This window comes from Hibiscus syriacus, unplaced genomic scaffold, assembly GCF_006381635.1.
Source record: "Hibiscus syriacus cultivar Baekdansim isolate YM2019G1 unplaced genomic scaffold, ASM638163v2 tig00117000_pilon, whole genome shotgun sequence".
NCBI lineage: Eukaryota > Viridiplantae > Streptophyta > Magnoliopsida > Malvales > Malvaceae > Hibiscus > Hibiscus syriacus.
Window position 1 is genome coordinate 2075786 of NW_024063516.1, and position 25808 is coordinate 2101593.

General features: G+C 33.8%; 1 pseudogene; it reads right to left on the bottom strand.

Moving 5' to 3' along the window:
- Nucleotides 1-18360: 18360 nt before the first annotated feature.
- Nucleotides 18361-19629, bottom strand: LOC120194760 (annotated as a pseudogene).
- Between the last annotated feature and the right edge of the window lie 6179 nt (nucleotides 19630-25808).

Consider the following 25808-nt stretch of genomic DNA (forward strand, 5'->3'; position numbering starts at 1 on the left):
GCAATAATAATAACAAGGCAATGTATTGTAATGAAAATGTCAGGATCATATGAGATGAGATGCAAACATGTAACTAATCAATGTAATATACTTTATCAATATCCATACCTGTCGTATGACTGTAACATTCATTATTCTGTATTAATAAGTTTATTGGCCCATGAATAGCATATTGAGAACCTACGGTATTTGAGTAATGTGAGGTTGTGCACTATGCTGTCACCACAGCTCGTATAAATGCACCGAAGTGCCCGTAGAATTGCACCGAAGTTGCCCGTAGAATTGCACCGAAGTGCCCGTAGAATTATGTCCATAAGGACCACGTAGAATTCCTTAAGAATCATTACATATACTATGATCAAGTATGTGTCTTTCAAGACTTCACACAGGTTCCAAAGGATATACATATGTCCTAAAGAACCGAGTATACCCTCTACCCTTGGCATGCCAACTATACCTATAGTTCTCATCTACATAACATGGGCTTATACATTTCCCGTAGTTCATATCGCATAGACATAGTATTTCCATACCTTTAACACATAGGCATATCATTTACATACCTTTATCACATAGTGCATATAACTTTTTCTGCATATTCATGTCATGTATACATTAATATAATTCATGTCATGTAATACATTTAATACAAATTCATGTCATGTATCATAATATGGAATGTAATCATATGTCAAAATATGGAATCTAGACTTATCACAAGTCTAAACTGAATACTACTATATTCATGCTATGCATATTCACTCACCTATACTTCTTTGCCTCGAACTCGAGTAGGCTCGGTATCTACATAAACATAATTTTCAAGCTGATCATCAGACGTCTATGTCTTGAAATTAAGCTTAATAGCTTACTAATTTAAAGAATTTATAGCTTAGTCTTGCTTTCTTTTCTTTCTTCTTCTTTTTCTCAATCATTTCGTTGAAGGGGTATCGGTTCCCCTTGAATGGGTACCGATTCCCCTAGCCCGAAAATCCTAATTTGAGCTTGGAAATCATCCCATTTCAGCTCAAACATACATATTTCAATCCCTTTACTACTCTTAGCTCTCATACACTTACTTAAACTAATTATTATCCATTAAATACCTCTAAAACTTAGAAATCTAATTCTCCATATAGCATTAAGAATCCAACCCAAATTCCAATATGTTCTAATTGAATTCTAACCTCATACTTCTTAGTTAGCTTCTTGACAAGTCAAAAATCTGATTCAAACATCAAAAACTCATCCATATCAAAATTTCATCTAAAAACTCATTTTCCAAATCATTCTCTAAAACACTTCTCTTGTTGTTCTAATGTCATATAAGTTTTCCTTTAGCTTATATAACATCTAAGCTTCCATTTCCAATCTTAAAACATCAAAGAAACTACCAAGTTCAGATTCTTACCTTAATTGCAAGCCACACGTTGAGAGAAGGAAGAGAAGAAAATGAGGAAGAAGGAAGAAGAAATGGGAGAGTTCTGGAACCAAAGTCACACGTGGGTTCTCATATACTCATAATATTTTATTTAATTAAATTCCTTACAAATGACCATTTGGTCCCCACCTTAATTTCATTTACTAACCTTACTTTTTAAACTATATATTTATTCTACTTTAATCACCAAATGTTGAAAACTTTGCAAATTAATCACTAACCGGCATGGGGATGTTACAAATCTCCCCCTTAAGAAAATTCGTCTCGAATTTTCATTGCACGAACAAATGAGGGTATTGATGTCGCATATCCTCTTCACGCTCCCACGTTGCTTCTTCTACTCTGTGATTTCTCCACAACACTTTGACCAAAGGAATGGTCTTGTTCCTCAATTGCTTAACTTCATGTGCTAAAATTTGAATCGGTTCTTCTCATAAGTCAAGTCAGGACGAACCTCATCTCTTCTGGTGTCACGATATGAGAAGGGTCAGATCTATATCTTCGAAGCATTGAAACGGAAAAACATCATGTATCTTTTCCATCTCAGGTGGTAAAGTTAGCTGATATGGCTACAGGTCCTACTCTCTTTACAATCTCATATGGTCAATAAACCGAGGACTCAATTTTCCTTTCCGACCAAATCTCAACACCTTCTTCCATGGAGACACTTTTAAAAACACCTTATCTCCAACTTGAAATTCAATTCTTTCCTTTTAAGATCCGAATAGGACTTTTGCCGGTCAGAGGCCACTTTGAGGTTATGCTGAATTTCTCGAACTTTCTGTTTACATCTTGAATTAAATCCGGACCAAGAACACTTCGGTCTTTGAGTCATACCAATTTAATGGAGTACGACATTTCTTCCATATAATGCTTCATATGGGGCCATCTTTATACTAGACTGATAACTATTGTTGTAAGCGAACTCTGCCAGCGGTAAATACTTTTCCCATGATCCTTAAATTCCATTACGCACGCTTCAACATATCTTCCAATATTGAATAGTTCTCTCTGATTGCCCATCAGTCTGAGGATGAAAAGCCGTACTAAAGTTTAAAAGAGTCCCCAACGCTCCATGCAAAGATTTCCAAGAATCTAGAAGTGAATCGAGGGTCTCGATCAGAGACTATGGAAAGGTACTCCATGCAATCTAATAACTTCTCTAATATACAGCTCTGCATACTTTCCATAGAAAAATCCGTTCTAACAGGGAGAAATGCGCGGATTTAGTTAATCGATCAACAATTACCCAGATTGATTCTTTTTGTTCGGAGTCAAGGGTAACCCCGAAACAAAATCCATCGTAACATTTTCCATTTCCATTGAGGAATGAAAAGCGGTTGCAATAATCCTGAGGGAACTTGATGCTCGCTTTGACTTGTTGACATATCAAACACTTAGACACATATTCTGTGATGCTTCGCTTCATCCCTGACCACCAAAATCGATCTTTCAAATCCATATACATCTTGGTTCACCCGGTGCATCGTTAACGGACTGCAATGAGCCTCTGTTAATATCTCCTTCTTCAAGTCGTCATTGTCGGGTATTACATTCTTCCTTTACAATATGATTTCCATCTGACTTAATCTCAAAGTCTTTAATCTCTTTGTTCTTGACTTGCTCATTCTTTTCAAACATTTCATCTTACCTTGCAATTCTCTTATTCGTTCCAACCATGCTGGTTTAAGGGTTAATTCTGCACAAAGACCACCATCTCCCGTTAAAGATAATCTTGCATCATAGCTCGTAAAGCTGCAAACGTCTTTCTACTCAGAGCATCTGCTACCACATTAGCCTTTCCGGGATGATAGTCAATTATCACATCGTAATCCTTTAAGAACTCTACCATCTACGTTGCCTCAAATTCAATTCTTTTTGAGTCATCAGGTACTTCAGGCTTATGATCGTATATAAGTAGCAACGTTCCCATAAAGATAATGACGCCAAATCCTGAGAGCGAATACTACAGCAGCCATTTCTAGAATCATGTGTGGGGTAATTCCTTTCATGTGGTTTCAACTGTCTCGATGCGTACGCTACCACTTTTCCTTCTTGCATTAGTACACACCCCAACCGTTATGGGATACGTCACTGTATACAACAAAATTCTTGCCAGATTCCGGTTGAACCAATATCGGAGTTTCCGTCAGAATTCTCTTTAAAGCTTCGAAACTTTCTTGACATTCAGAAGTCCAAACAAATGGTACGTTCTTTCTCATTAGCTTTGTTAGAGGCAGCACAATCATAGAAAATTCTTAACGAATCTTCGATAGTAACCGGCAAGTCCCAAAAACTCCGAACTTCAGACACATTCTTAGGAACTTCCCAATCCATTATAGCTTTAACTTTCTGAGGGTACTCTAATCCCCACTGCGAGATCACATGCCCCAGGAAAATTACTTCCTTTAACCAGAACTCACATTTGGACAATTTGGCATACAACTTTTTATCTCTTAAAATTTGCAAGACGATCCTCAGATGTGTGTTATGCTCTTCAGGGGATTTCGAGTACACCAGTATGTCATCAATAAATACAAACAACAAACTGGTCCAAGTAGGGCTGAAAAACCCTGTTAATAAGATCCATGAAGCAGCAGGTGCATCGTTACTCCGAATGGCATTACGATGAATTCATAATGACCATATCTCGTTCTGAAAGCTGTCTTCGGAATATCTTTCTCCTGGATCTTCAATTGATGATAACCCGAACGTAGATCAATCTTCGAAAATACCGAAGCTCCTTTTAGTTGATCAAACAAGTCATCAATGCGCGGAAGGGGATACTGTTCTTGATGGTCACCTTATTGAGCTGTCGATAGTCAATGCAAAGACGCATTGATCCATCCTTCTTTTTAACAAATAACACCGGAGCTCCCCAAGGCGATACACTTGGTCGGATAAATCCCTTCTTAGCAATTCTTGTAATTGATTCTTTAAACTCTTGCAATTCTTTCGGAGCCATTCGATAAGGGGCCATTGCAATCGGAGATGTTCCCGGCATTATTTCAATTTGGAATTCTACTCTCTATCCGGAGGTAATCCTGGCAATTCAGCAGGAAAAAACATCAGGGAACTCTCGACTATTGAAATTTCCTCTACCTTTTCTCTTGAGCTCTTGAATCAATCACATTTGCCAGAAAACCCTGACATCCTTGTAGCAATTTCTTGGCAGACATCACTGATATTACATTCGCTAACGGATTAAACTTTTCACTGTTCACACTTATCTCTATTCCGTTGGACTTTTCAGAGTTACCTTTTTCAATCTGCAACTAACATCTCCATAATACCGGAAACAACCAATCCATTCCCAGAATCACTTCAAACTCGTCAAAGGGTAATTCCATCAGATTAGCAGGGAATTCAATTCCCTGAATCTTTATGGGACACCCCTTACAAACTTTATTCACCCTGGCACTTTGGCCTAACGGAGTCGTTACTATAATCTCATTACTCGTAGCTTCTAAGGGAATCCCCAACTCCTTTACTAACTTACTTGTAATATAAGAATAATTAGAACCCGGATCAATCAGTACCAGTAAATTTATCATACAACTGAAAAGTACCTGCTATATATCAGGGTCATCACGGTCTTCACTTGTCTTTAGGTTGTATACTCGAGCAGTGGATCGAACTTCAGGTTGAGCAGAGAATTCAGACGGGTTCCTTCTGCCTCTTCCTCCCCTTTGTGAGAAAGAACCAGCTCTTCCAGATGGTGCCGGCTCACCCATAATCAATGGACAATCACGGACAAAATGTCCGGCTCTCCACATCGAAAACAAGTCCCAGCTGCCATACGACAAGTTCCGTAATGGTTTTTCCCACATGCTGACACTGTTTCCCTTGACCCGGAGTAGATCTCCCAACACCAGATTCCACTGACTGCGTCTGTCTAGGTCTTGCCTGACTTGCTCCCCTAGCAGACGATGCAACTGATTCTGATCTAGCTTGTGATCGAAATCCCGAGTCTCTTCCCCTTTTTGTTGGTGTTGAACCAGAATAAGTAGTCTTCTCTTTGATGTCTGAACTCTCGAGTCCCCAAATCTTCATTCTGAGCCCTTTCAAGAGCTTTTGCACGATGATCACCTCCTGGAACGAGGACAGGTTTAATACTATCAACATTTCTTTAAGTCTAGGGCGCAAGCCCTCCACGAACCACTCGCAAGCATCTTTTTCAGTAGGCACAAGCTCAGCTGCAAACCTGCTCAGCTTATTAAACTCACATTCGTACTCATACACAGAGCGGCTCATCTGCTTCAAACTCATAAATTCCTGCTTCATTTGGCGGATAACTGATCCCCAATATACTTGCTTTTAAATTCTTCTAAAAACAAAGACCAAGTCAACTGGTCGGTTGACACCTCATGGTGACATTCGTCCACCATATCCTCGCCTGACCCCTTAATAAGACACAGCTCCATCTAATTTCTCCACTTCGGAACAGTGGAGACCATCTAACATGATTTTCAAATCATTCAACCAAAAGATCGCTGACACCGGACCTTCCTCAGCTTCTCCCTTAAATTCGGGAGCTCCTAAACTTCTCAATTCTTTTGCTACATTAATTCTTGGAGTTAGTGGAGCAGGAGGTTGAAGACGCGTCAGAATAGCGTCTAACGTTCTGAAGAACGTATTGATCTTGCAGGCACTCCTTGAGATGCCTGTTCTTCACCGTGCCTGGCCAGGGCAGGTGAATTACTGCTTTCAGCATGCCTATCTTCTCCCGCTTCACTTCGGGAGCTATTATGTCCGGACATCTAATAAGATAAAACACATTATCTATTAGCAAAACAGCATACTCATACTATACCAGATCAGAAGTTCTCACTATTAGTTGGCATGTATTCCATTTAAAGACTCCATAGACTCTGGTTTATGCCTAGAATCGGCTAAACCATAGCTCTGATACCATTAAATGTAACACCCCCAACCCATACCCGACCCGGAATGAGTCAGAGATACTACATTGACTTTAAAACACAACTCTTAATAAATAATAGTAAAATATTTGAACTTGTATTAAGAAAATACAATAATATACATACTGTAATATGAGTTTACAAAAATATTCAGAGCATACACAACTTAACCCTTTAATTACATGCCAACTGCTATTACAAACAAATGACCTACTGATAAGTTGCTTCTGATCTGATGGTTGCAGGAGTAATACTGTCAAGCTGCTTCACTGTTTCGTCTAATTTCCTCGAATCCTACGTGTGAAACACTCACACGCTAAGTCATCGGCTTAGTGAGGCAATAATAATAAAAGGCAATGTATTGTAATGAAAATGTCAGGATCATATGAGTGAGATGCAAACATGTAACTAATCAATGTATATACTTTATCAATATCCATACCTGTAAGCGTATGACTGTAACATTCATTATTCTGTATTAATAAGTTTATTGGCCCATGATAGCATATTGAGAACCTAAGGTATTTGAGTAATGTGAGGTTGTGCACTATGCTGTCACCACGCCGTAAAATGCACCGAAGTGCCCGTAGAATTGCACCGAAGTGCCCGTAGAATTGCACCGAAGTGCCCGTAGAATTATGTCCATAAGGACCACGTAGAATTCCTTAAGAATCATATACATATACTATGGATCAAGTATGTGTCTTTCAAGACTTCACACAGGTTCCAAAGGATATACATATGTCCTAAAGAACCGAGTATACCCTCTACCCTTGGCATGCCAACTATACCTATAGTTCTCATCTACATAACATGGGCTTATACATTCCCGTAGTTCATATCGCGTAGACATAGTATTTCCATACCTTTAACACATAGGCATATCATTTACATACCTTTATCACATAGTGCATATAACTTTTTCTGCATATTCATGTCATGTAATACATATAATATGAATTCATGTCATGTAATACATTTAATACAAATTCATGTCATGTATCATAATATGGAATGTAATCATATGTCAAATATGGAATCTAGACTTATCACAAGTCTAGAACTGAATATACTATATTCATGCTATGCATATGCACTCACCTATACTTCTTTGCCTTTTCCTCGATCGATTCTACTTGTAGATTGTTCCCGAACTCGAGTAGGCTCGGTATCTACATAAACATAATTTTCAAGATGATCATCAGACGTCTATGTCTTGAAATTAAGCTTTAATAGCTTACTAATTTAAAGAATTTATAGCTTAGTCTTGCTTTCTTTTCTTTCTTCTTCTTTTCTCATGGGGGAATCGGTTCCCCCTTAGGGGTATCGATTCCCCTCAAGCAATCTGAAATTTCATATACGATGAGGGGGTATCGGTTCCCCCCCTGGGGGTACCGATCCCCTCTAACATTCTGGAAATTCATTTCGTTGAAGGGGTATCGTTCCCCTTGAATGGGTACCGATTCCCCTAGCCCGAAAATCCTAATTTGAGCTTGGAAATCATCCCATTTCAGCTCAAACATACATATTTCAATCCCTTTACTACTCTTAGCTCTCATACACTTACTTAAACTAATTATTATCCATTAAATACCTCTAAAACTTATAAATCTAATTCTCCATATAGCATTAAGAATCCAACCCAATTCCAATATGTTCTAATTGAATTCTAACCTCATACTTCTTAGTTAGCTTCTTGACAAGTCAAAATTGATTCAAACATCAAAAACTCATCCATATCAAAATTTCATCTAAAAACTCATTTTCCAAATCATTCTCTAAACACTCTCTGTTGTTCTAATGTCATATAAGTTTTCCTTTAGCTTATATAACATCTAAGCTTCCATTTCCAATCTTAAACATCAAAGAAACTACCAAGTTCAGATTCTTACCTTAATTGCAAGCCACACGTTGAGAGAAGGAAGAGAAGAAAAGAAAGGAAGAAGGAAGAAGAAATGGGAGAGTTCTGGAACCAAAGTCACACGTGGGTTCTCATATACCTCATAATATTTTATTTTAATTAAAATTCCTTACAAATGACCATTTGGTCCCCACCTTAATTTCATATTTACTAACCTTACTTTTTAAACTATATATTTATTCTACTTTAATCACCAAATGTTGAAACTTTGCAAATTAATCACTAACCCGGCATGGAGGATGTTACAGAGTCAGTTATTAAAATATTATGTTGGTGAGTCAGTGCTTGAAAGCAATTACGGTGTCGATAGTCATCATTAATATATGATAAAATCATGTCTCAATCAGCAAGTTGTGTATATTTATTTTGTATGTTGATATGTTTATGTATAAGTATACGAATGATTTATTTAGAAGTCACATAACATCATTTTGCATAATTTGTATATTACTTTCATGTGCATAACTTAACTCCTATCACATAATCGGATTTAGGGTTTAGCACTTAGGATTAAAGGTTTAGGATTTAGGATTCGGGGTTTAGGGTTTAGGGTTTATGATTTAGATTTTAGGGTTTAGGCCTTAGGGTTCATTACAAATACATTAATTAATCGACTTGGTACCGATTTAAGATGTAAGTACAATATAGTATCTTGATATTAAATGCATTGCAATATGGTTTAGTTGTATTATAGAATTTTTAATATATTTTTAAAATTTTATAATTATCAATAATGTATTTTAATATATTTTAATAATGTAATTTTAAAAAATCTAAAATATAATATAACATTTTTTCGAGCTGCTCACGAGCTTTTCGAGTCGAATATCGAGTAGCTCGTTTCGGCTCGTTAAGAACTCGAGTCGAGTCCATTCGATCCAAGTATTTATCGAGTCGATCTCGAGTAACTCGCGATCTTTCTCGTCTCATTTACAGCCCTAGCCCCAAGATTCTAAATTTTGACTCATCAATGTTTTGAATTTTAAATTTCAACATAAAATGATTCTAGTTACCGTTTTTGAAAAAACAAACAGATAAAACTCAACCACCTCAGAATCAGAAATCTAAACAGAATTCGGGTTTGAAGAGATCACTAATATGGTAATACAAAATTCTGTAAACAGAAAAATATACTGTAAGTTTTGACCCAATAAAACTTGAAAGAAAAAAAAATTTTCTTCAATAGGGACTGATAACCAAGTAGCTGAATATAAAGATGAGTGTCTCATATCTGATAGGGATACTACAACCATAGGGAAGGCTGAAAGTGTAGCTGCACAGCTTCTTTGAAAAGCGGGAAAAAAAAGATTACACTCTATTGTGTAGTCTGTATTGAGCTCCATCCCTGTATATAATACCCTCCTTCCTTACTCTTTCTTTGCATTTGTTTGAGGGTTCATTAAAGTTTTGCCTCTAATAAGAGAAAAGGGAAGGGAGGTTAAATGGATTTCATGGGGAGGTTGGAATGGGTGAATAGTTATGGTAAGAAGCAATGCAAAAGTCTTTTCTGGAGAGCGAAAGCTGCGATGAGGAAAGCTGTGAAGAGTAGAGGCAAAAGGCAGTTAAAGTTCCAGTATGATCCTTCAAGCTATGCTCTCAATTTCGACGATGGTTGTTGTCATTCGGGTGTTGGAGAAAATGCAATCGAATCTGCTCCATTTCAGGACTGTTCCGAGTACGAGGGTGATATTATATGGGTTTATGTTCTTCGGGTGAAATCGTAAACAAATCCAGGAGTTCTAAGGTAGCTAGCTATGATTATCGGTGGATGGACATTATTAGATAAGTAGTTTGGAAACATTTTTCATTTTCAATAATTTGCATTTTGGTCCATTTTCTTTTTCTTGTTATTTTGTACTTCCTATGGAAGATTTCCGTGGTACGTGTTGGTTCATATTTACTAGAATGGAGAGAAATCGCAGTGAACATAGCAATAAAATCATTCCCCCCCCCCTGTTTTTTATGCTTTTAAGTTGTTGATTCGGCGCCCATATCAGCATCTTTAGCAAGCTTGGAAGCTTTGGGTCTGTAACCCAGGCCCAGCAAGCACAGTCAAGCAAACCTCTCATGTCATTGTCATAGACGTACGGCCATACCTTGGGATCCCGAAAATTTTCGTAACGGTGCTCGCACTCGTACAGGAGAGGAGGAATTCAACCACGCACGTGCCAAATTAAGAAACGTTATTGGTGATTGCTGAATATTAGCCATATCCCTTTGTACTGCAGAGAAGCATCGTTATTGCTTGCGTATCTCTGCATAACTGTATCAGAATATTAGCCATTATAGACACCTTCTTGGAACATGCTGATAATGAAGGTGAAGATAATCCAGAAATGCAATTAAAATAATGATGAAAATTGACCTCAAATAGGGCGAGGTTCACACATTGGTCTAAATTATATGATTAATTTAAGAGAACATATGGCTAATCAACCCTACAATCATTTAATTTATTTTTTTGTTCTAACAGTTTGAATTGGAATTTGTCGATGTTCTCCATATAACCTTTTTTGAATTATAATATTTTATAATTCATTTCAAATATTGCACATTAATTTACATGATTTAGAGTAAATTACTAAAAATAAATATTATTTTTCACCTTTTTGAATTATAATATTTTTCGGATACAAATTGAGTTCAGTTCAGGTCATTTTTTATTTTTGGATTAATTATTTTTCACCTTACGTGAACGTTGAATTGCAATTTGTAATTGTATATGATTTAGAGTAAATTACTAAAAATATAAATAATCATGGATCATTTTTTTATAAAAATATAAATCTAAGGACTAAATTGAACAAATATGAAAATAAAAATAAAAATTAAAATATAAATAAATTGAATAAATATAAATAATCATTGATGAGAGATCAAATCGAAATAATTTTAAAATATGAGGTTGAAATTAATATAAAAAATACTAAATTATACCCATTTAAAAAGTTATGAGCAATTACAAAAAGTATAATAAGAAATAAGAATAAGCCAAATTCAGATGCAACATAAATTTAAGGACTAAATTGAATAAATATGAAAAGTGAACGAATTAAAATTTAAATAAATTAAAGAACACAAAAAGATGAAATCGAAATGATTGTAAAATGTGAAAAAAATCTGGAAAATATAGTAAATTGGATTCATTTCAAAAGTTGAGAAAAAAATTAAACAATTATAATATTTATATATAAAAAGTATATAATAATATAAATATATAAACTATATAGTATGTAAACTATATATATTATAAACTATATAGAAAACTATTTATGAACTATATATATTATGTATAAATTATATGTACTATATATAAACTAATAAACTATATGTAGTATATAAATATAAAGTATATATAAAATATGTAACTATACATAAAATTATATAGTTTATATTTATATACTATATAAATTATATAGTGTATATGAACTATATAAACTATATATAAACTATAGTTTATATGAATATATATATACTATATAAACTATATAGTTTATATTTATATACAATGTATAACTTAATTATATACTATTATATATATATACTATATATAAATCAATACTATATATATATAAACTATATATGTATAAACTATAATTTATATAAACTATATGTAATATATACACTATATAGTTTACATATGAACCATATAATCTATATATACTATATAAACTATAAAATATGTAAAACTATGTATATACTATATATATAATCTATATATATATACTATATATAAACTATATATACTATATGGTTTACATAGGAATCATATATAGGCAATATAGTTTATTAATGAACTATATATAAACTATAAACTATATGTGCAAACTATATATATATACTACACACACACACATATATATATATATAGATATATATAGTTTATATATATATATATATATAAACTATATAGTTTATTATTATATTTGAATAAACTATATAGTTTATTACTATATATGAATAAACTATATAGTTTATTACTATATATGAACAAATATATATGAACTAAATATTATATATAAATTATATATTATATAGTTCATTAATATAAACTATATATTAATTTATTAATATAAACTATATATATTATATAGTTCATTAATATAAACTTTATGAACTATATATATGAACTATATATTATATATAAATTATATATTATATAGTTTATTAATATAAACAATGTATTAATTTCTTAATATAAACTATATATAGTCCATTAGTATAAACTATGAACTATATTATATATACTATGTATAAACTATATAGTTTATTAATATAAACTATATGAATTATAGTTTATTAATATTAAATTTCATCATTAAATTTGGACTAAATTGAATAAATTTAAAATATGGGGACGATGCTACAATGCCTATTGAACTTCAAAAACACGCGGGCCAAGTGGCCCAAATTTGGACTAATATATAAACCAAAATTTTTCTAATTTCGGTCATTTTTTTCTTCTTATTTTGTGATTTTGCTCTCTCTCTCTCTCTCTAACACTCTGATTCTCTCAAAATTCTCTGACTTCTCTTTAAAAACTCATCCATAAACACCCTAAACCCATAAATCTTTTGATTTTTCCAATCATACACCCAAATTCATCCCCTGTTCATCTTAAAAATCATCATTTGATCTTCACACAAACACCAAAACTCAAACCTATCCTATTTTTTCGATCAAAACACCCAAAATTAAACCCTTGTTTTTCTATGTTATCCCCAACCTTATTCTTTGATCTTTACAAACACTAAAACCAAACTCTATCCTATTTTTTCGATCAAACACCCCAAATTCAACCATTATTTATTAGTGTTCATCCCCAAACCTTTCTTTAACCCTTACAAACACCTAAAACCAAAACCCAACCCAACCTATTTTTTCAATCAAACCCCAAACCCTCAACACTTATTCATCCATATTCATCCCCAAACCCTTGTTTGATCCTTACAAACACCCAAAAGCAAAACCCAAACTATTTTTAGATCAAACTCAGTATATTCATCTTCTAACTTTTTCTCTAACCTTAAACCCTAACCAAACATTTTTTTATTCTTTTTATCTGTTCATCTTCTTTAACCTTAAACCCTAACTAAGCCTATTTATCTTTTGTTTTGTTCATATTCTCTAACCCTAAATTCTAACCAAAGCCTATTCATCTTTTGTTTCTATTCATCTTCTCTAACCTAATCGATAATTCATCATCATTCTTCTGTCTTTGTTCAACTTCTGTAATCCTAAATCTAACCGAGATTGTTCATCTACTTCTGTCTATGGTCATCTTCTCTAACCGAGACTATTACCCCTCTCCATTTAAAACCTTTATTTACGATTTCATGGATAGTTCGTCTGACAAGTTAAACTTCTAGGTATTTTTCATTCCTTTTTTATTTTTATATTTTTAATTTTAATATTCAAATTAATAATTTTTTTTGTTTTGTAGGAGAAACCCCAACAGATCAGAATAAAGAACATTTTGAAAGAGGTAAATTGCATCATTACCTCTCTGTTCGATTCCTTAAATATTTTTATTTTATTTATTTTTATATGTGAGTGGTATACAACCCTAAGTTTTTTTTAAGGAGATGTAAATGATCAACGGTCCGAAGCAGTTGATGTCAATAAATCCTCTACAGGGCCGTTTGGATGGTGGAATATTACATTATTGGGGGAATTTGTTTTCCAGAATGGAACACCCTTGTTTGGATTGCAAGGATATCACTAGGGAGTAATAAGTCATTCCCACAGTGATATTTTGGGGGCTTATTACCGGGAATGTCATTCCCCCATTCCTTATGCATGTATTAATCTTTTCCCATGGCTTTGGACTAAATGCCCTTAAAACAATTATTTTTTCAAAATATCCTTCCTAAACTGTTGAATAAAAAAATTCTATGAAGGGTAAATTGAAAATTTATCCCTAAATTATTTTAGATTTACAAAAAAGTCCACGATTAGAATTTTATATGAAGTTAAAATGTTAAAATAAAATTAAACCCTTTCATTAAATCCATTTATCTTTTAAATTTGTAAAAAATTATATAATTTTTATGAATTTAAATTTTATAAAGAAAATATATAAATTTAAAATAATAAAATTATATACTTTCTATGATATTTTATTCAAATAGTTTCATTTGAATATTTAGAATTCAACTTGTTTAAAAAAACAAATATATAACAAGGACAATTTGGTAAAAATATACATTCCAATAATCTTTTATTCCTTTAACCAAACACTATAATCTTTCATTCCTGCTAAACAAACCAAACACAACAATGCAACATTCTTAGTATTGTGTCAGGTAATGTTAAATTCTGGTAATCCTATCCCTGGAGGTAATGCTATATTCTATGAACCAACGCACCATAAGAGGAAGGCCATATGTTCATCCGAGTTTGGGAGAAAAAGTTCTCCTATTTGGGAGCACTACTCCATCAAATCTGTTGATGGTTCTGTTTATGCTGAGTGTAAGTATTGCAAAGTGAAAAGGTATAAAGATGATTATTATATTGGTACATCTAACCCTAGAAGGCATACTGAGAAATGTCAAACTTATAAGGAATTTCTTGCTGAAAATCTTGGTATGGTAAGTTCTTTTGATCAAAACAAATACTGTGAATTGTTTGCTGAGGCTATTATGTGTCATGGTTACGCTTTTAATATTGTTGAGCATGAAAAACTTAGGAATTTGCATCATTACCTTAATTCTTGTATTAAGGATATATCTAGGTGTACTTACTAAGTATTGCATGTTGGAGTATGAAAAACATAAAAAATTGCTACTTGATTCAATGCATTTTGTTTCAAGTCATATTTGTTTTACATGTGATGGATGGTATGCTTGCACTTTATGTTCTTATTTTGCTCTTACTGCTCATTATGTTGATAATAACTGGAAACTTCAGTCTAAAATACTAAATTATCGTCGTTTTTCCTCCTCCCATGATGGTGAGTCAATCTTTAAGTTTGTGAAAAAGATGATATCTAAGTGGGTTCTTGAAAAAAAAACTTTTACCATTACACTTGATAATGTTTCTGCAAATAATAGAATGGTTAAGAGACTTAAAGATGATTTGAATGTCATTTCTCCTATTCCCTACAATGGTAAGTACTTCCATATAAGGTGTGTTGCCCACATTTTGAACTTGATAGTTCAAAAAAGTTTGAAGGTATTCAATTATTTTGTTATTAAATTGCACGAAATTGTTAAGTTTACTGATTCTTCTGACTCTCAACTTTGTGCCTTTGAATTAGCTGTTAAAAATTGCGATTCTTCTTTCTGTGGTAAGTTATTATTGGATGTTCCTACTCGATTGAATTCTACTTACTTGATGATTCACAGGGCACTTGAGGCTAGATTAGCCATTGACTTGTTGTTAATAGGGAAAATGAGTTAGATATCACTACTGATCATGAGTGGGAAAATGTTCAAATAATTTGTGATTTTCTTAAGTTTTTATGAAATTACTACTATGTTATCTGGTTCTAAGTATCCCACTTCTAACTTGTATTTGGCTAACGTTGTTCAATTAAAAAATTGTTGTGTGATGCTCATAATGATCATTGTGAAGGTATTCTGCAATGGCATGACCATGCTTGAACTATATGAGAGATATTGGTATGATCACTCAATGATTCTATCTTTTGATGTTTTACTTGATCTTCGATATAATTACAATTTTTGAAGGAGTTGTACAATGTTCTTTATGTTGAGGTCGAGGTTCAATGAAGGGTAACCCTCATTTTAATGGGTTTCTTGAGTTATATGTATTTTATTAAAAAAATATACCTTGTTGTTTGTTTTTCTTCTATCCAAAGTAACACATCTTTAGACAGAAGTGGCTCAAGTTCTAATCGGCCTCGAACATTTAAAAATCAGATCTATTTCAGGTTAGTTTTTATAATTTCATATTCAATTTTATATATTTATTATGTTTCCAATTACTAATTATTCTATTTTCTTTGAATTTTCAGAATTTTGATGCCAATTTAGCTGCTTCAAGGAGTGGACGATCTGATGTGACTCTTACTTCAGTTTGACCCTTTCCCTCGTACTGGAGAATCTGACTTTGATATTGGAGTATTGGAAAATTTAAGTATTTCTGATTAGGTACTTTCTCGCATCGCGAGAGATATTATCTATTCCAATTACTTTAGTTACATCTGAATCATCCTTTAGTATGGGGGGTCAAATTTTGAACAAATTGAGAGCTAAACTCTTACCTAAAAATGTTAAGATTTTTGTAACAACCCGTAATTGACTGTATGGTTTTGAGCCGGAGGAAAAGGATGAAGAATATCTTACTATGGTTAATAAGTATTCTATGTAAAGGTAATTAAATTATTTATTTTATTTTCATAAATATTTTGAATTGCTTATTAATGCTTTTAATTTGATTTTGTAGGGTGTTTAACATTAAGTCAAAAACATTGGAATTGGTTTGTGAATGATTATGTCTTTCTTCCCTTTAGAGGTAACTTTTGTTTATTTATGTTTATTAAATTAAATTTTATATTTATTATGTTTATTAAATTAATTTTTCGATAAGTTCATTAATGCATCTGCTTTTTGAAGGGTGCCTTACAAGTTACAACAAATATCATTCTAAATGCTTCTTGTTGTTTTTTACTGATTCTGCTTGATATTGTTTCTGTTATTAAATGTTTGTTGAATGCTTGATTCTGTAAGGGTTTGGTAAAGTCGGAAAATCTTGGCACTGTTGGCCATCGTATTCCCTTTGGCTTTACCACTGACTGCATGCTTGTTTAATGCAGAAATGTTGCATGTTGTTGCTGCGTTGTAAATTATTGTTGGTCTGACTTAAATAAATTGTTGTAACTTGTAAATTATTTTCTAAATAGTTACTCATGTTAAATTATGTTGGTGACATTTCGACTTTTAAAGCGGAAAAGTTGCCCGTAATTTAACAATGTTGGCACATTTAGATATTTTGATAAAAAACTCCATGAAGAAATTTCTGGTAGCAAAGTAAGACTTTTAGCTTTATAAAACTTTTATTATAAGATCTGGGAGCTTAAATTTTAACTTTGTTTTTGTTCATTTTATTGTAATTCTATTGTATTGAACTTTCAATCAAATGTTATTCAGATTTTCAATATCAATTAAATTCATCTTTTATATTATGTTATATATATGTTATAATTTTTAGATAAATTACCTTTACATTATTAATTAATTATTACATAAAACATAAACTAAACTATATAATTTACATTTAAATTAATTTTATTAATCAAGTTCAAATGCCAATAAATTATTTTAACTTGTAATCATTATAATTAATTTAATTAATCATGTTAAATAAATAAATTACTTAAAATAAAATTAATGATTATATTGAAAATTTATAACATAAGAATCATAATGTAAGAATTATAATTAATATAATAAGTACATTTATTAATTTAATAATCAAAATTAATATTTTATTATAACATTTAAAAATTAATCATATTAATTAGCATGATTTATTATAAACACAAAATCTCACAACTTCATTAAAATCTTATAATTTCATCAATGGTAATATATAATTCAGGTAAATATCAAATCATGTAAATATCATATCAGGTAAATAACAAGTCGAATCATTTAGAGGTTGAGTCAATTACATGTCAGATTTATAACAGGTTAGGTTGAAAATAGTTTGGGTAATACCGGTTATTCACCAGGTTAGTCTCAGGTTCATATTCATATCATTCGAATGCAGGTCGGGTTCGATTATCATATTTTCGGTTCAATTCGGGTTTAGATTGTTCTCAGATCGGGTGCAAGTCGGGTTCAGATCCACAATTTCGAAGTCCAACTCGGGTTCATGTCAACACCAGTTTTGACTCGAGTCGGTTTCGGATAGCCACAGCTCAGGTCAAAAACAATTTTGACTCGAGTCGGTTAGTTTTACAGGTCGGCTTAACTTTTACATCCTACTATCTAATATATAATGGCTATATAGTTCCAAAATAATAATACATTTTGTTACACCTCGTTTCACACATTTAAATAAGTAGGCAGAAGTATTTAATTAATTAAAGGTATATCTACTTGTAATGATTATAGGAAGTAGGGAGTATAGGAAACCCCATCGCCAAGGGATCCAACGTGGTGGCCGGGTAAAACGGAGTGTTTTGAGCTAGCTGGTAAAACGGAGTGTTTTGAGGTAGCTGGTAAAACGGAGTGTTTTGAGGTAGCTGGTTGAGCGAAGAAACGAAGGAATTGGTATCATCTCTGCTATTACCATTTACATCATCTTCCTGGAATCTTTTCCGGATTCTGAACCTGTTGAATCCGGTTCATTCCAGTACTGTGGAGGAAGTGTTGGTTTAACGCTAAATGCCATGGGAAAATTTGGCTTTGATCTTGACGATACTGGTAGCTGTGAAATATTGGAACTGCCTCGCATCCCCTGGTCTGATAATATCCCATCAAAGAAATTATCTTCATGTTGTAGCAACGACCCGTAACCGGTAGCTTTTGATGTTAGTGCGATTGGGTTTTGATTGTTAGGAGTTGGCAGTGTCGCAGTACGCATCCCCGTTCCCTCCATGGTGTCCCTTTCAATCGATCGTTGGGCATTATTCTTCTTGTAAATACGGCATAAAACACAATCATCGAGCTGAAAACACAATGATTTTAGTAAAATGATATGAATATTAGTTTTTCGGGGACTGTAAAACATACCCGTAAAGAAGATTTCCTGTTGGGTAGATCAGTAATTTGAGGCTTTGAAGTAGAAATATTGTCGATGAGGCGATATTCATGCATGATCCAATTGGTTTTGATCCCTTTGGGAGGCTTACCTCTGTAGAACACCAGAGCTTTTTAAACACCAACCTTTTGGTTTCCATTGGAAGTTACAATGGGCTTATCGGTCCCGGTGGCTTTCCAGTAACCAGAAGTTGCAGCTCTATTAGGCCTTGCTCCATTAGGATATTTCCTGTCTCTAGGACTGAAAAAATACCACTCTTGCTCTCCAAAAGTTGCCTTATCTACAAATTAATTACATGGTTTAGTTGATCAATGAAAACATGCACGATCAAATATAAAATTTTGTGTACGTACGTACGTACGTATGTATACTTGGCAGCTCCCATGGATCAAACTTGTAAAGATCAACTCCGGCTATGATTGTAACAGGCAGAGGGGCAGAGGAGCAGAGGCAGCCTTCTTTTTCAGGTAGTGAACCACTAGCTCTTCGTCGGTCGGGTGGAATCGGAACCTGATGGGAGCTGCGGGTGCGGCGAAACCGACGATGAATCTGTATTCTCCATTTATTTGCTTCGTTTCAAACTTTTGTAACTAGTTTTCGTGAAACAAATGGAGTTACAATAAAAGCTTAAAGGCAGATGAATACGAATGGAGAAGTTAAAAATATACGTTGATGACTTGATGTTATAAGTGGGAAGACTGTGGAAGGTTGTTAAGGTTCCTATGGAGCCAAGTGGACAACGGTGATCGGATGACATGTGGCAGGGTGGAATGGGTGGTAGGGACCACAGAAAGCGGGCAAAATGCAAGAAAATTGGCAGGTTTGTAGGGTCGCATGCTTGGAACTGCCTGTCATGCTTTTCTTATGCGATGGTCTCGCTTCTGTCCCACAAACTAATTTCAAGAGAAAAAGGAAGAGTGTAAAATGTGCAATCATGTCTGTTTTTGGGATTTTATTGGGATTTTATTTTATTTTATTTCATTTCATGTACCAATGTAATTATGTAAAAATCGAATCCAACAAGTTCATACTAAGTTTAAAAAAAAAATTTTGCATGTGAGTTAAACTCGTTTATTTGGAATAATAATATGCTAAGAAAAGAACCATTCTGTTGAGCTTGGAGAACAGGCATAAATCCATGGGGGAAAGGGGGCGTTCTTGACCCGGAAGCTTTGTAATTTTCCTTGTATAATAATCCCATTAGAATAGAATATACATATAGTTTGCTTTCCTTGATGGTGCTTTCTTCTTTTCCGTTTTATTACTTACTACTTATACTATACCTCCCCCACTACTTTCTTTTTATCTCTGTTGGTTTTAAAGTTCAGTGCTACTGGAGCGTAACTTTCGATAATATGGATGATATGCTGTCACCAAGTAAGTTTTAAAAAAAGCACGAGAAAAACGAATTGAACTTCCATAAATGCTTATAGGGCCAAAAGCAAAAAGCGTGGCAATTAGCCTGGAGATACTTATAAAAGTATTGAACCCTGAAATGATTCATGAAGAAGAATATCCAAGCCCTAGTTGAGAATTGGAGTTGCTGCCATCCTATAGGTGGTTTGATCTCGAAAGCAGGTTTAAAAAGCCGAGTAAAGTTTTTTGCACGTGGGTTCAAATATTTATTTTGCGCTGATCCCCTAGTACTAGTAGTAGTACCCAGAGGCAATAATTTCAACTTGCGAGTGGTGTCACCACGAGGAGCAACTTGATGTACTCTACTCCCTACTAAAAGGAATCCCCTCATTAACATTAAGTCTGCATATTACTCCATATATCTCAAGTTTCAACTCTTGATCATGAACATAGATTATCTTTTAAAATCATAACTCCACAATTTCAATTTTATAAATCAATCCCTATTTAAATCCAGATTTCTAGTTCAGCAATTTCAATATGGGTTTCTTGATTTATGTCAAAACTAACATCAAACGAAGAAGTTTCCAATGAGAATTTCAAACTTAGGGTAATGTTCTCAACATTAGGGTTATTATAGGAAAGAAAAGGTATAGAGTTTAATTTCAAAAATTCCAAGGCTTGGACCTATTCAGAACTGTGTAGTCAATTTAAAGACTTAATATTTTTTTTGTTTATTAAAATTAAAAAGAAAAAAAGCTCGTTTAAGATAAGTACATACATTAAATTGATTTGTGGATATATGAATTTTTTTTAAACACATAAAAAAATCAGAAAGCTAATATCTTAATTCACCCTCTCCGTTCTTATATGCTTCTAACGGTGCCAACAAATCAGTTGGAGGCGTCTGCAATATAGACAATTCATTGTCTTGTCGTAAAGCCAGGTTTGCCAATTCATCAGCACATTTATTTCCTTCGCGCCAAATATGTTGTACTTCTACTACCCATCATTCTTTAAGGATGTTTATGCATTCGTTTATCAGACCCATATCCACTGAGACATTCATCTTCTCGCCTTTGAAGAGATCCACAACCCACTTAGCATCTATCTCTAAAATCACATTCCTTAAGCCAAGACTTTTTGCTAAAATCAGACCCTGCCGAGCCCCCCAAATTTCAGCGATCAAGCTGTTCACTCTTCCTAGTCGCAGCGTGAATCCAACTTTCTAGTCCACATTGTTGTCTCGAATCAAGGCTCCTACAGCTGCCAAACCTGAACTCATTTTGTAAACACCATCAGTATTTAAAATCCATCATCCCTCAGGCGGTTTTCTCCAATTAACCCAATACGAATCGTTTATCATCTTTCTTTGGGGGGTTGTCCAGGCTTTCTCTATATCTATAGCAAACTGTTTAGCTTGCTTAACTACTTCAAACGGATCTATTCTCGTGTCATTGAATATTCTATCGTTTCTGCTCTTCCAAGACCCCAAATAGCAACCAAAAATAAGAGACCCCATTCTAAATCCTCTATTTCGGGTTTCTTTGAAAGACTATTCATTTTTAACCAACTTTTGAAATCCATCAAGCCGAATTGTCTATCCTGATCCCACACTTTCAGATCTTCCCAAACGATGTTGAAAACATTTTGATATTTCGATATAACAAATTAAGTTATATGAATTTTAAGATTTTCCAAATGATTTTCTAAGTATATTCGATAGAATTATTCGAATATCAAAACATTACTCCAAATCTTTCAAAGATCATTTTTAATCCTTACTCAAAGTGTAAAATTAAGTTTTAATCTTAAAACAATTTCAAAATAATTTTACAAAGTATTTCGAACCATTTCAAAGCCAAAAATTCTAGATTGCTCAGAGGGAACCGATTCCCCCCTGAATGGTTTAGCTCCGAGAATTCCAGTATGCTCGGAGGGAACCGATTCCCCCCATAGGGGGTACCGATTCCCCCCTTGTATAACGGTCGAAATATTTGAATTTTACACTTAGGGAACCGATTCCCCATAGGGGGTACCGATTCCCCCCACGCTCCAAGCTGTTTTATTAATTGTTTTCACACTAAAACGGCTATATGATCTTCACTAATCATCCCCAACGTTCAGAAGTGATTCAAGGTGTATTTAAACAAGTTCTGAAACCCTTGATCAACAAGAAATTATAGAGAAACAAGAGAGAAAGCATCAAACACCAAGTTTGTGCAAATCAAGCCAATTTTCCTTTCAATATTCATTTTGCTTTCAAAGAACACAATTTGTGCTCATTTCTAATTATTTGTGAGTGTTCTTTTCTTGTTCTAGAATTGTGCAAACATCTTACCTTGAGAGGTTTTCCTTATAAGTTTGCAAATTTGTAATCTTCTCTTTGGGAAAGAGTGTTCTCAAGAATTGGGGTATATTCTTGAGGGTGTTGTAAGGTTATCTCTTTGGCCTCAAAAGAAAGAACAAATTAGTGAATTTGTTGGAAAATCCTTAGTGTGGATAGCTAAGGTAGTGGACGTAGACTTTGATTGAGAAACTCGAACCACTCTAAATCGCTATGCAATTACTTTCAATTTTCTACAAAAGCTTCCACCAAATTTTTAATTGCCAATTCACCCCCTCTTGGCCAATTCCGTCAATCGATTAACTCAACAATTGGCATCAGAGCCTAACTCATTTGAAGGTTTAATCGCCTCTTGAGTCGATTCGGGAAGAGTTATATTGATAATCAAAGTCATCAATGGCCTCCGCTTCAAACTTCGACTCCGATCTCGACTCGATGCCCGTCAACAAGCCTCTTTTCTTCATTGGAGCTAACTATGCCTATTGGAAGAATAGAATGATGTACTTCATTCAAGCAAGTGACATGGGAGCATGGAATGCTGTAGAAGAAGGATACATCAAACCTCCTACTCATCCAAGGTTGTGGAGTGAAAGAGAGACAAGAATGTTCCAGCTCAACTCCAAAGCCATCCATATCATTTTTTGTGCTCTTGGACTAGATAAATACGGAAGAGTTTCATCGTGTACAACCGCTAAAGAAATATGGGACAAACTTCAAGTCACTCATGAAGGTACCAATGAGGTAAAGAAATCTAAAATTAGTATTCTAACGCATAGCTATGAAAATTTCAGGATGAAACCAAATGAAGATATCAAAGCTATGACGGATAGATTTTCAACGATTGTCAATGGTCTCAAATCATATGGAGAGATCTTTTCAAAGGAAAATCTTGTGAGGAAGTTAGTCTACTCCCTCCCAAAATCGTGGCAATCAAAGAAGACGGCAATCATCGAGTCTAAGGACTTAACGTCCTTAACTCTTGAAGAGCTAATTGGGTCACTCCTCACTCATGAAATGATGCTCGAAGATGAGGTGGACCTCGACAAGATTGACGAGACACCAAAGGAGAAGGAGAATAAGAAAAACATTGGAGTTACTCTTAAATCCACAAAAGATGAGAGTGGTTCGAATAATGATGACGATGACGAGGAAATGGCATTGTTTGCCAAACGGTTCAGAAAAATGATGAGACCTTATCGAGGAAGAAAATTCAAACGAAATGAAGGCCTAAAAAATGAACCGAAAGAGAAGGACCCAATCATTTGCTACGAATGCAAAAAGCCAGGGCATGTCAAATATGATTGCCCACAATTGAAGAAAAAGGGTCAATCAAAGAATAAGCACAAGGCTCATGTGGCTACATGGAGCGATGAAGAAAGTTCAGATGAAGAGGAACAAGAAGTAGGTAACTTGTGCTTGATGGCATTTGGAGAAGATTCTAAGGTAACCTCTAACTCATCATACTCATCCGATTTTGATGATTTATCCTATGATGAGTTATTAGAGGAATATAATGGGTTAGCTTTGGATTATGAGAAATTATTTTTAAAATAGAAAAATGATGTTTCAAAATTGAAAAATGAAAACAAACTCATATCCAAAACCAACAACGATCTTGAAAGTAAAATCAAAGATTTGCAAATCAAACTAGAAGAGTTTGAAAAGAAAAATTTAGATTTGCAAAATTTACTTTCAAAGATCAATGATGATCATCAAAATAAAATTGATTATCTTAAAACTTCTTTTGATAAAGTTGGAACAAAACATTTTAAAAAAGGTGGAAATTCAAAATCCAACTTTGTTAGAAAAAGTTTTAGAAACTACAATCATAGAGGTCCCCAAAGAACCTCTAATGGAAAAATCGTTAGAAGTATGTGGGTTCCTAAAGAACTCATTACTACTAAAGATAAAAATATCCTACACAAATGGATACCTAAGGGGACTAGGATTTTGGAAACTAATGAATATGGACCCAAAAGAATTTGGGTACCAAAAATCAAAAATTAATCTATGTTTGTAGGGAAAGGAGCATTGCTACAAGGCACGGGAAACAAATTCAAATTCATGGTACCTTGATAGTGGATGCTCAAGACACATGACCGGAGACAAAAGTCGGTTCATTGAGCTTAACGCCAAAAATGGAGGAGAAGTGACTTTTGGAGACAATTCAAAAGGTCACATTGAAGGTATTGGTACAATAGGTAATACCTCTTCCTTACAAATTAAAAATGTTTTATATGTGAATGGATTAAAGCATAATTTATTGAGTATTAGTCAACTATGCGATAAAGGATTCAATGTCTTATTTGAAATTAATGGTTGTAAAGTCATTGACATTGCATCTAATCGGATTATGCTTGTTGGTCATAGAATAGGAAACATATACATGGTGCATTTAGATTCTTTTGATATGACTAATTTATGCCTAGTTGCTAAGGATGAACATGATAGTTGGTTATGGCATAGGAGACTAGGACATGCTAGTATGAGTGTTTTGCGACGGTTAATTCAAGGAGACCTAGTAAGAGGGTTGCCTAAGCTTAAATTTGATAATGATAAAATCTGTGATGCTTGTGCTAAAGGAAAACAAAAGCGAGTTTCTTTTAAATCCATTAATGATGTATCAACTAGTAGAGTTTTACAATTGATCCATTTAGATCTTATTGGGCCAACTAGAACTACTAGCGTGGGTGGAAAACAATATGCATTTGTCTTGGTAGATGACTATTCTAGATATACTTGGGTTCTATTTTTAAATACTAAAGATGAAGCATTAGAACAATTCATCACATTTTCAAAAGTAATCCAAAATGAAAAAGGTTACTCTATAACTAGTGTTAGGAGTGATCATGGAACTGAATTTGAAAATCTTGGATTTACTGAATTTGTAACTCTAACGGTATTAGCCATAATTTTTCAGCACCTAGAACCCCTCAACAAAATGGAGTTGTTGAGAGGAAAAATCGAACTTTAGAAGAAATGGCTAGAACCATGCTTTGTGAAAATAATTTGCCAAAATATTTTTGGGCGAAAGCCACAAATATCGCTTGTTATGTTGTAAATCGAGTAATGATTAGGTCAATTTTAAAG